Source organism: Salvelinus sp. IW2-2015, linkage group LG33, assembly GCF_002910315.2.
Source record: "Salvelinus sp. IW2-2015 linkage group LG33, ASM291031v2, whole genome shotgun sequence".
NCBI lineage: Eukaryota > Metazoa > Chordata > Actinopteri > Salmoniformes > Salmonidae > Salvelinus > Salvelinus sp. IW2-2015.
This window is the reverse complement of record NC_036872.1, coordinates 37,135,836-37,147,104: the sequence shown is the minus strand read 5'-3', so window position 1 is coordinate 37,147,104 and position 11,269 is coordinate 37,135,836. Positions and strand designations below refer to the sequence as shown.

The window sequence follows — 11,269 nt, the reverse complement described above, 5'->3', positions numbered from 1 at the left end:
AAGAGAGAGATTCGCTGCCTCACAAAGAAGGGCACCTATTGGAGAGATGGGTTAAAATAAAAAGAAGCTACATTAAAAGTCCTTTTGAGAATAGTGAAGTTATTATTACACTTTGGATGGTGTATTAATACACCCAGTCACGTAAAAAATACTTAGTGTTGCCGGAGGGAAGGAAACCGCTCAGGGAATTTCACATGAGGTCATTGATGACTTTAAAACAGTTACGAGGTGTCACGCCCTGATCTGTTTCATCTTTGTGCTTGTCTCCAACCCCTCCAGGTTTCGCCAATCTTCCCTGGTTACTATACCTGTGTCCTCTGTTTGTCTGTTGCCAGTCTCGTCTTGTTTGTCAAGTCAACCAGGCGTTTTTGCCTCAGCCTCTGCTTTCCCAGTCTCGGCTTTTTCTCGCGCTCCTGCGTTTTGACCCTATCCTGACCCTGGCCTGCCTGCCATCTGGTACGTTGCCCCCCTCTGGATTATTGACCTCTGCCTACCCTGAGCCTGCTGCCATCTGGTACCGTTGCCCAACCTTGGTTTACTTACCGCTGCCTGCCTTGACTGTCCATTGCCTGCCCCTGTTGGATTATTATCACCATTGTTTATCTTCGACGTTGTCTGCATCTGGGTCTTAGCTTGCATACCTGATACAGAGTTTAATGGCTGGGATAGGAGGAAAACAACATTGTATTTACTCCACAATACTAACCTAATTGACAGAGTGAAAAGAAGATAGCCTGTACAGAAAAAAATATTCCCAAACAACGCACGTCCTGTTGTGCAACAAGGAAATAAAGTAATACTGCCAAAAATGGCAAAGCAATTACTTGTCCTGGAATAAACGCGTATGTTCCTGGAAAATCAATAAATCCATAATGTTCCAATAAAATCCATTGCTGAGTAACACTTTCCATATTTTCAAGCATAGTGGTGGCTGCGTCATGTTTTGGTATGCTTGTAGGTATTAAGGACTGGGGTATTTTTCAGGATAAGAAACAAACAGAATGGAGCTAAGCACAGGCAAAATCCTAAAGGACTCCTGGTTCAGTTTTGGCTTTCCACCAGACACTGGAGATAAATTGACCTTTCAGTTAGAACAATAACCTAAAACACAAGGTTGAATCTACACTGGAGTTGCTTACACACAGAAGGCAGTGAATGTGTCACATCTGCTCCTGCCACGCCCTCTAGTGCTCATCTGGTGTCTCCTTGATCTGCCGCCACTCCCCCAGTCTCTCTCCCTCTCCTGCTGTGTGTGCTGTGTGTGGTGTGTGTGTGTGTTGTGTGTGTGTGTGTGTGTGTGTGTGTGGTGTGTTGTGTGTGTGGTGTGTGTTGTGTGTGTGGTGTGTGTGTGTGTGTGTGTGTGTGTGTGTGTGTGTGTGTTGTGGTGTGTGTGTGTGTGTGTGGTGTGTGTGTGTGTGTGTGCGGCGTGTGATTGTGTGGGCAGAGACAGGTGTGCTGGAGTCAGAGCAGATTCCCACCAGCTGCAACCTTTCCATAATCAAGACCTCTACAAATACTCAGTCCTGCCACTTCCACACCGCCAGATTGTAATCTCTGCCCGTCAGTCCATGTTCTAGCCATTTGTTCCTGTGGTCCTGTTGTGCCTGTTTTCCCTTAGGTGGTGAGGGTAGGAAACAACACGTCTGCCACGCTAATCCTCAACACTGGAGCTCCCCAGGGGTGCGTGCTCAGTCCCCTCCTGTACTCCCTGTTCACCCACGACTGCATGGCCAMGCACGACKCCAACACCATCATTAAGTTTGCTGACGACACAACAGTGGTAGGCCTGATCACCGACAACAACGAGACAGCCTATAGGGAGGAGGTCAGAGACCTGGCCGGGTGGTGCTAGAATAACAGCCTATCCCTCAACGTAACCAAGACTAAGGAGATGATTGTGGACTACAGGAAAAGGAGCAACGAGCACGTCCCCATTCTCATCGACGGGGCTGTAGTGGAGCAGGTTGAGAGCTTCAAATTCCTTGGTGTCCACATCAACAACAAACTAGATTGGTRCAAACACACCAAGACAGCCGTGAAGAGGGCACAACAAAGCCTATTCCCCCTCAGGAAACTAAAAAGATTTGGCATGGGTCCTGAGATCATCAAAAGGTTCTACAGCTGCAKCATCGAGAGCATCCTGACCGGTTGTATCACTGTCTGGTACGGCAATTGCTCGTCCTCTGACCGCAAGGCACTTCAGAGGGTAGTGCGTACGGCCCAGTACATCACTGTGGCAAAGCTGCCTGCCATCCAGGACCTCTACACCAGACGGTGTCAGAGGAAGGCCCAAAAATMTGTCAAAGACCCCAGTCATAGACTGTTCTCTCTACTACCGCATGGCAAGCTGTACCGGAGTGCAGAGTCTAGGAAAAAAAGGCTTCTCAACAGTTTTTACCCCCAAGCCATAAGACTCCTGAACAGGTAACCAAATGGTTACCCGGACTATTTGCATTGTGTGCCCCCCCCCCAAACCCTCTTTTACGCTGCTGCTACTCTCTGTTTATCTTATATGCATAGTCACTTTAACTATACATTCATGTACATACTACCTCAATTGGCCCGACCAACCAGTGCTCCCGCACATTGGCTAACCGGGCTATCTGCATTGTGTCCCACCACCCGCCAACCCCTCTTTTTACGCTTCTGCTACTCTCTGTTCATCATATATGCATAGTCACTTTAACGATACCTACATGTACATACTACCTCAATAAGCCTGACTAACAGGTGTCTGTATATAGCCTTGCTACTCATTTTTCAAATGTCTTTTTACTGTTGTTTTATTTCATTACTTACACACACACACAACTTTTTTCTTAAATGTTTTTGTTGTTGTTGTTTTTTTTCCCCCCCGCACCATTGGTTAGAGCCTGTAAGTAAGCATTTCACTGTAAGGTCCACACCTGTTGTATTCGGGGCACGTGACAAATAAACTTTGATTTGATTTGAATCTGTGTTTGAAATTCACTGCTCAACTGAGGGACCTTACAGATAATTGCATGTGTGGGGTACAGAGATGAGGTAGTAGTTTAAAAATAAATAATGTCAAACACCATTATTGCACACAGAGTGAGTCCATGCAACTTATTATCTGTCATGTTAATGAGCTCCAACATGGCTACTATAGAATGTCAGAACAAGTCAGAATTATCTGACTTGTTAAGCCCATTATGAATATTAACATGCACTACAATATTCTATAGCAGCCATGTGGAGCCCATACATGGAACAACTACAACATTCTATACAGCCATGTTTGGAGCCTCAATTACACATGACCACTTACAACATTCTATAGAGCATGATTGGAGCCCATTAAATGACACTACAACTTCTATACGCAGCCATGTGAGCCCATACATGAACTATACAAATTCTTAATCAGCAGTTGGGAGCTCCATTAACATGACACTACAACATTCTATAGCAGCCATGGTTGGAGCCCTCATTACATGACACCTACAACATTCTATAACAGCCATGTTGAGGCCTCATTAACATGACACGTACACAAACATTCTATAGCAGCCATTTTGGAGCTCCCATTAACATGACACTACAACATTTATAACAGCATGTTGGGCCATTAACATGACACTACAACATTTCTATCAGCAGCCATGTTGGGAAGCCCCATTAACATTGACACTACAACATTCTTATAACAGCCATGTTGGACGCCCATTAACATGACACTACAACATTTATAGAGCCATGTTGGAGCCCATTAACATTGACACTACAACATTTTATACAAGCCATGTTGGAGCCCCATTAACATGACACTACAAACATTCTATAGCAGCCATGTTGGAGCTCATTAACATGACACTACACACATTTATAACAGCCATGTTGGAGCCCCATTAACATGACACTTACAACATTCTATAAGCAGCCATGTTGGAGCTCCCATTAACATGAACACTACAACATTCTATAGCAGCCATGTTGGAGCACCATTAACATGACACTACAACACTTCTATAGCAGCCATGTTGGAGCACCATTAACATGACACTACAACATTCTATGCAGCCATGTTGGAGCTCATTAACATGACACTACAACATTCTATAGCAGCCATGTTGGAGCCTCATTAACATGACACTACAACATTCTATAGCAGCCATGTTGGAGCCCATTAACACGACACTTACAACATTATATAACAGCCTGTGGGCCCCAAACATGACACTACACATTCTATAACAGCATGTTGGGAGCCCATTAACATGACACTACAACATTCTATAACAGGCATGTTGGAGCCTCATTAACATAACACTACAACATTCTATAAACAGCCATGTTGAGCCCCATTAACATGGACACTACAACATTCATAACAGCATGTGTGAGCTTAACATGACACTACACATTCTATAACAGCCATGTTGGAGCTCATTAACATGACACTACAACATTCTATAGCACCATGTTGAGCTCATTAACATGACACTACAAACATTCTATAAACAGCCCATGTTGGAGCTCCATTAACATGACACTACAACATTCTATAACAGCCAATGTTGGAGCTCATTAACATGACACTACAAACATTCTATAGCAGCCATGTTGGAGCTCATTAACATGACACTACAACATTCTATAGCACCCATGTTGGAGCTCATTAACATGACATTACAACATTCTATAGCAGCCATGATGTAAATAATGCTATGATACTGAATGTCTAGAATTAGAACAGTATTAAACATTCTGAAAGTTTGTCCAACTAAATGCATAGCTCTGGTGGTTATGCACAGAGCCATACCGGTACCTCAGTATATACAGGAAGTAGGGGTAAAGTGACTAGGAAACAAGATAGTTAATAGACATTAGCAGCAGCAGCGTATGTGGTGACTATGAAAGCGTGTGTGCGTAGGTAGTGTTTCTGTGTATGTGTGTGTTTTGGGGAGTCAGTGTAAATATGTGTGAGTGTCTGTGTAGTCAGTGACCATGCTCTTCTATTGGTTAAATGTTGTGTGATGATTGACCTTGATAACTGGTCCAGGGTCAAGCCTGGAGGTTATAACCCCCTGTGGCAGAACAGACCCATTAAAACACAATGTCTTTGTACCAAATCGCACCCTATTCCCTATATAGTGCCTTACTTTTGACTATGGCCCAAAGGGAATAGAGTGACATTTGACAGTATGTTTTAGTGGGTATGTTCAGCCTCATGGGATTATAACCTGGGAAATACTMTAGAAACTCACTATAAATCATAATTAAACCTAATGTATTGAAATTATTCAGCTTTAATTCTGTTTTAACGCCAGACGAATGTTAGGAATTCAATTTCTGATTGAGTTTTGGATGTTAAAGTTGCGGTAGTTCTGTACAGTGTATGTGCTATGAATGCGTCTATGAATCGATGTGAAATGCAGTTGATTTACAAATACTACGGATGCCTCCGTACTATACTGGAAGCTATTATCTAACTAAGTTGTCTATACTCTTTCCTCTATAGCATGACTGTAATTTGACACCAAAGTGCCCTCAGAGTAAGAAGCCCTGACTGCTGCACACAGCGGCTTTGAAGTACAAATGGTAATTGATCCTCCTTTTACACAGAACAAAACAAGCCTTTGAGAGACAGTGTCTATCTGTCTTTAGCTTTCCCCCTCTCTTCTCTTTCTTTGTTTGCCCCAGAGCATCTTAAGTATGAAAATGGATGTGGATCTTGGATTCCCGCAGTTTAGTCTCTAAAGCCAAGGGTACTGCTGCGAACAACTGAATGTGTTTGGATGTCCATCAGCGTGGTGAGGTTCAAGCTTAGTTGGTGATATGTTTCTTCTTTAACAACCATGTTTGTGCTACAATGGACCAGCGTCGCTGTTTGCCTGCCTCGTACTGTCTTCACACAGCAAGACATGAAATCAACCAGTCCATTTCTTCTCTTTATTGCACTCATTTTCTCTCTGGGTGAATGTGGGCAAACACAACAAGGCAACTCGGCCCACACGTGTCTCTGTCTCTAGATATGGAGACGGAGAACAAGCTTTTTTCAAGCAGAGACATCAATCAAGTTCAAATAGTTGTTTTTTATTGAAAATCTTGATTGTTATTTTCACAGTGATCAAAAGACTATCATAATGTGTTGTCGTGATCCTCAAAACTTATGACATAGTAGAAAAGGTAGTTTGCTTTATAAGTTGTTTGCCTTTGAGAGTATCCCATTCCCTCTCTCTAGGACTACTCCACAGAATCATCCAGATGGATAGGTTATTTCCCAATTTGGTCTCCAGAAAGGTATTAGAGAAATCATACAGCTAGTTCCTTATCAAGGGCTTCACTCTGTGCTGTAAATTCTCAGCTGATCTAATCTACTCTGTGGTCATGAATTCTGATGAACAGGGAGACACTGCCTTTAAGAACACATCTACTGTAGGCCTACTGTCAAAGCAAGTTCAAATGTGACTGACCGCCTCGATTCGGTCTAATGTAGAAATATTTGAAATTGTGTTTTTACAGGAGTCAATCCCAAAGTATTTATTTACAACCACAGAGTATACAGGACTTAATCCCAAAGTATTTATTTACAACCCCAGAGTATACAGGACTCAATCTCAAAGTATTTATTTACAACCCAAGTATACAGGACTCAATCTCAAAGTATTTATTTACAACCCCAGAGTATACAGGACTCAATCTCAAAGTATTTATTTTTACAACCCCAGAGCATACAGGACTTAATCCCAAAGTATTTATTTACAACCCAGAGTCTAGCAGGACTAATCTCAAAGTATTTTATTACAACCCCAAGAGCATACAGGACTTAATCCAAAGTCTTATTTACAACTCCCAGAGTATTACAGGACTTAATCCCAAAGTATTTATTTAACAACCCCAGATATACAGGACCCAATCCAAAGTTATTTATTACACCCCAGAGTATAACAGGACTCAATCTCCAAAGTATTTATTTACAACCCCAGAGCATACAGGACTTAATCCAAGTAATTTATTTCAACCCCAGAGTTATACAGGACCTTCATACTCAAAATATTTATTTACAACCCCAGAGCATACAGGACTTAATCCCAAAGTATTTTATTACAACCCCAGAGTATAGCAGACTTACATCCCAAAGTATTTATTTACAACCCCAAGAGTATACAGGACTTAATCCCAAAGTATTTATTTACAACCCCAGAGTATAACAGGACTCAATCTCAAAGTATTTATTTACAACTCCCTAGAGATACAGAGCTCAAATCTCACAAGTATTTATTTACAACCCAGAGTATACAGGACTTAATCTCAAAGTATTATTTACAACCTCCAGACATACAGGACCTTAATCCAAATATTTATTACAACTCCAGAGCGTAAATACAGACTTAATCCGCAAAGTATTTATTACAACTCCAGAGTATACAGGACTTAATCCAAAGTTTCCCCCGAGTACAGGATAATCACAAAGTATTTATTTACAACCCAGAGTATACAGGCGATGACCTCTTTCAAGAATAATCTGTTTTTTTACTTACCCTGCTGGACTTAAAACTGCATTCAGGGCGATGTTTGTGTTCATTGCTACATTGGCCATGGTACAAGTTGTTGACTTCAAGGAACATGTTGATATAGTGTAGTGTGTTTGATCTGTAACAGACAGTAGAAAGGTCGTTTGAAAGAAGACCGACAAAAATACAGAGATAAAATGAGTAGCGTCACTTAGTTAAACTTGTGGTTATATTCCTGTAAATACATGGTTTCTGTAAGTAAACACGTTCCGCAAACGTTTTGGTAATTATCACTGATGGGACAATGGTGTAAAACCATGTAATAAAGCTCCACTCTGGGATTTGAAAAACAACAAACGAGGGTTCCAGCTACTTGTTTTGTATATAAATGAGGGATGGGGTTAGAGCAGATGTAAACCCTCTCAATTCTAACTCATTAGAACATCTTTCCAAATCCAGATGTAGCTTTAATTCATAGTATAATTCATGTGTTCTCCCTCGTTTGTATTCCTCGTTGGATGTATGATAGCATGTCACGTATTTTTCTCTCCTGGTCAGATGTGTTATTTTACTGGTGTTGACCTGTTGGTGGTGATTATCAGGGTCGCTACAGCTGAGCAACAGAACCAGTTTAGAAAATGCTCCATCTTCCTCTTGTTGCTCTCACACAGTAGGACTGAATGGGACTCTACTCTGGGACATACAGTATACCTTAGTTTGTTCCCAAACAACACTCCCTTTAAAGTGGTCAAAAACGGTCAAAAGTAGGGCACTATATAGGGAATAGSGAGATATTTGAGACACTGACCTTGTCTCTCCAGCTGTGTAACACATTAAACCAGAGATTTCATCAGTCATCATTACATATTAAAAAGGGAGAAATTTCAAGGGCAACATGTTTGTTTATTTTGACAGGTAGCCTATTTTGTATGTGTTGTGTTTGTTTAAGACAAAGTCCACTTGATAAGAGAGGGCCAAAGGTAGAACCCTACACTCTTAGAAAATAAGTGCTATCTAGAACCTAAAAGGGTTCTTTGGCTGTCCCTATATGAGAACCCTTTAAAGAACCCTTTTTGGTTGCATGTAAAACCCTTTACACAGAGGGTTCTATATGGATCCCAAAAGGATTCTACCTGGAACCAAAAAGTATTCTACCTGGAACCAGAAAGGTTCTATGGGGACAGAAAGGTCCTATGGGGACAGTTAAAGAAGGCTCTTGGGACATGTTATTCTAAGCGTGTACAGTAGGGCAATAATTATGCATGTTGATAAAATCCTGGTTCTCATGTGAATTTATGTAACAACTCTTCTAAATCATGTGAACGGTACTGTTTAATTGTCATGGAGAGTATTGTGTTGCTGTTTATGCTTTCACAATAATTAAGCTGTCAGGTTTGACTAAGGGATTGTCTCTGGTCTGGTGAGCACTAATACTGTCAGATGTACTCAAGTCAAATTATACTAAACATCAGGGCCAATTCCATATTATTTATTCAAATGAACTTGGAATGAAACAGATTAACCAATAATAGCTACAGTAGCTGGGTTTCCATCCAATTGGAGACTTTTCATGGGAACATTCAAAAATCTGCATAAAGAAAATATGTGAATTTTCCCACAAGTGCTGGTTGGTTTCCACCAAAAGGACTTGCTSATTTWWWAAAAATCAGTGCGTGATGAGGTAGTGCACGCAAAATGTACTTTTTCGCTGAAATGTTCATGTACCGAATAAAAATCTCAAATTCAAAGTGTTTCCATCTTAACTCTACCGATAAATAGCTGATGTGTCTACTCTGGTCTTGGCACATGCTCTTCAGCCAGATACAGCAGGTAGGCTGTGTGGGTATGGTAGTCTAAATTTATTTTTTATTTCATCTTTATTTAACTACACAAGTCAGTTAAGACCAAATTCTTATTTACAATGACAGCCTACACCGGCCAACACTGGGCCAATTGTGCACCGCCCTATGGAACTCCCAATCACGGCCAGTTGTGAAACAGCCTGGATTTGAACCAGGGTGTCTGTAGTGACACCGCTAGCACTGAGACGCAGTGCCTTAGACCGCTGCGCCACTTGGGATAAGGGCGATTTCATTTGTATTTGTCAAACGTCAGTCGAGCATCGATCATCATGTCACCAGAACAAGACTTTTGATATTCATTAGAAAGGAGCATCAAGATTACTTTCACCACCCTGAGAAGTTCATCATCACTTATTTCACCTGTAGCCTAATAAACTGCATGCTTTCCGGAGTCGTAGCGGGAGGACCACACAACATAACATATTGCATACAGTATCTCCAAGTTTACTTCGATATGATGGTTATTATATCAATAATTGAGCATAAAGGCATTTCCTCCGCCATTTTTAGCATAATACATGTTACTTACACAAAAACATCGCACCGTGACGAACGAACAAATGATGTGTGGTCATATATAAAATTGTACCTAACCTTTCTGTTTCCATCACAGCTGTAGTGATTCTTTTTTAATCAGTATTACTTAACTTGCAGTTGGAAAACCTGGTTACTGTCAGCTGAGTCATTTGGTACTTTGTAAAAATGATTGGATCTCAAATGGCACCCTATTCCATATAGTGCACAGAGCCTCAATAYGCTCTGGTCAAAAGTAGTGCACTATATGGAATAGGGTGCCAATTGGGATACAACCAATGAGTTGTGAGGAAAACTTTKATTTTAGAGTCTGATTGATTAATTCACCATGCATTGCTTTTAATTTTTACATGGCAAAATGTTTTTTTTTAATGATATTCCAACTCCTTGAATTATCCTTTTTTAATTGATTTAGATAATGGTGTGTATGAAGCAAACAACTATTCCAATGCACTTTAGTTTTTCATGTAAATATTTGTGATTTTAGCAACAAACAATATACTAAAACTCTTATTTTATGGTATATTCAAAGTCACTTTTGACAAGATGGTGTCTTTACTAATGCAACACATGCAAACACATGCCCACACGTGATATAAGGCTACACATTTTTTTAAGGTCACTGATTTCAATATCGAAACAGACATGTGATAGTAGGTTGTATAGTAGGTAGTAGATAGTAGGGTATCCTAAATCGTGACCTTAAATCCACTTTCCTACCTTAGATATCATGGTAGTAATTTAACATTTGATTTTACAAAGTCAACAAAAACACATTTTATAAGCCCTAGACACATGCTTATCTAGATGGACTATGCCACCCCAGCAAGCAGAGGGCACTGCCCGGCCGGCAGCTGTTTCCAACTCCGAGCAAAACTCCTGACTAAATTAGAACCCAAAATCCCCAAAAATGCAATTAACACATGGAGCGTTAATGGTAGGATGTTTAGAGGACAGGACAGGACAGGAGGACAGGAGGGGAGAGAGTTCTTATTCACCATCACCCTTCATATGACAGGTAATTAAAGACAATCAGCCATCTCCTTCATGCTTGAAGGATGACTATTATCACACACACACACACACACACACACACACACACACACACACACACACACACACACACACACACACACACACACACACACACACACACACACACACACACACACACACACACACACACACACACACACACACACACACCACACACACACAACACACACACACACACGCACACACACACAAACTACTGAGAGAGATGATGTGAGCACTTCTGACAGCATAATGCTCCCATCTTGCCAAAGGGGGCTGGTGTGAGTGGTGAGGGGACTCTGATAGCGGTAGCTCTTCATTTCAGCATACCAAAAGATGAGGTTGTGGTAGACTCCAACA

At 41.1% G+C, this 11,269-nt stretch overlaps 1 long non-coding RNA gene across 1 annotated transcript in view; it reads right to left on the bottom strand.

Moving 5' to 3' along the window:
* LOC139023587 (uncharacterized) overlaps positions 1–8,537 on the bottom strand; it is a 13,135-nt gene extending 4,598 nt beyond the window's left edge. Inside the window, exon 1 of the long non-coding RNA XR_011474731.1 lies at positions 7,506–8,537. This is a non-coding gene — a long non-coding RNA (uncharacterized lncRNA). The remainder of the gene's footprint in view (positions 1–7,505) is intronic.
* Positions 8,538–11,269: the final 2,732 nt, after the last annotated feature.